The sequence below is a fragment of the Peromyscus eremicus genome, chromosome 1 (genome assembly GCF_949786415.1).
Source record: "Peromyscus eremicus chromosome 1, PerEre_H2_v1, whole genome shotgun sequence".
Classification (NCBI taxonomy): domain Eukaryota; kingdom Metazoa; phylum Chordata; class Mammalia; order Rodentia; family Cricetidae; genus Peromyscus; species Peromyscus eremicus.
Window position 1 is genome coordinate 59223440 of NC_081416.1, and position 2106 is coordinate 59225545.

Consider the following 2106-nt stretch of genomic DNA (forward strand, 5'->3'; position numbering starts at 1 on the left):
TCCTGGTTGTGAGGGAGTGTGGGAAAATTGCCCTTCTGGCTAGAGAGGAACAGGGATCTCCTTCTGAAGAGGAAGTAGCTTTCTCTGGTGGCCAGTATTACTCACATGGCCACTGTTCTGCCAAGGAGACTAATCCAGACAGCTGCAGGAAGGGGCTGATTCCTTTCTGGGGCAGGGCTGGGAGGCAGCTTTTCAGAAGAGGTGACTATTCATTAGGGTCCTGAGGAACACAGATGTAGCAGGTGTAGGAAGGGTATGTCAGGCAATGGGAAGAGTATGGTAGGGCTCAGAGGCAAGTGCAGGCAACTGAGAACACCTGGTGGGGCTTGGACTTAAGGGGTCCAGTGGGGTTAGGGGCAGAAATAGAGGGGCAGGTACATGGTCACATGTGCAGAGCAAGTCACTGTGACTGCTGCGTGCTCAGGACGCACCGGAGCTCCCCTGAGGAGAGAGAGACACTGCCTGTAAGATTTCCTGGGCTTAATGGCTGTGAAGCAGGGACTTCCCTTAACTATTGAGCACCTATTGTGTACAGGCTGTACCTGTTTAAAGGAAGGGAATATCATGTATTTATTCTTTGGCAACTTCATACAAGGATACAATGTATCTTGATCATATGCACACCTAACTCTTCCTGTTCTCCCTCTCATAACCTCTAACACATCATCTCCCCCCTTTCATATTCTCTCTCTCCTTCCTGAGTCCAGTTAGTACCGCCTGCTGACTGAACCTGTTGTCTTGATCGTGTGCAGGTAACCATGGCTGCAGTGACTTCGTGGGTACAATGACCGTGTCATGTCCAGGAGACAGCATTTCCTAGCAGTCCTCTCCATCCTCTGGTGCTTACATTCGTTGTTCCCTATTCCTTGATGTCCCCTGAGCCTTGGAGGTCAGGTCGACACAGATGTCCCATTCAGGGCTCAGCATACCCTCAATCAACTGCTTATTCTCAACAATCACTTATCCTCATCAACTGCTGCTCACTGCAAGGGAAGACTAAGGCTAAGATTAAGAGCAGCATTAATTTATGTGCATAAATGAACATGTAGAAGGTAGTTTGAGAACATCCATTTAGCAAGGCAACAGTAGGAGATTCCTTCCTAGGGCCTGTGACCACCCGAGCCATGTGCTTTTGACTGGGCTTACAATACCAGGGCTGAATTCCCTCCAGCGGAGCACGTCCTAGCCAAGAGTGGTTAGTTACCCCCACAGCTTTCAAGCCACTATTGTGCCAGTGGACACCTTTTGCTTGGTGGGTTAGTATTGTAGCATGCAGGGTTTGCTGCCAGGTAAGACCAGGGATGGCTTCTTTCTCCCTGTGGCCTGCAAAGTGACTTTCAATACTATGAAAGCTAGCCAGCAAGGAAGAAGCTTTCAGATCGGTTCCAGCTGGATTTCTCTAAGTCCTGTAATCTAAATATGTTCAGCAATGGGTCTGCATTCTTTCTTTTTATGTATATTCATGTGTGTAAGTTCCCGTAAAGGCCAGAGGTCAATGTTGGGTGTTACTTATTCCACAGCAGCCATCCACTGTCACCAGGACCCCAGGGCTTATCAGTCTCTGCCTATCTCCACAGCACTGGGATATTGAGCCACTCTGGGAAAGCACTCTCCTCAGCCCTCTGCATCCTTTACTGGAGTGCTGATAGTACACGTATTGAGGGGGACAGATAAAATCTCAGCTGTGGCAATGTGTGTATTGTTTACTTTTCTGTTGCTGCGATAAAGTACCATGAACAAGGCAGATTACAGAAGAAAGAGGTTCTTTGGGTTTATGTTTCCAGAGGGATAAAAGCCCATGATGGCGGGCGGAGCAGAGGCCTGGCGGCTGGAGCTGGAAGCTGAGAGTGCATATTTTGAACTGTAAGTAGGAAGCAGAGAGAACAAACTTGAAATGGTGTTTAAACTTTAAACTCCCCAAGCCTGCCCCCATGACAAACTTCTCCAACAAGGCCACATCTCCTAAGCTTTCCTAAAACAGTATCACCAACTGGGAACCAAATATTCAAGTGCCCAAGACTATGGGGGACATCTCATTTACACCACCACTCTGTGACACCCCCATAGGCTTTGTGATCATATCGTAATGCAAAATGCATTTAGTCT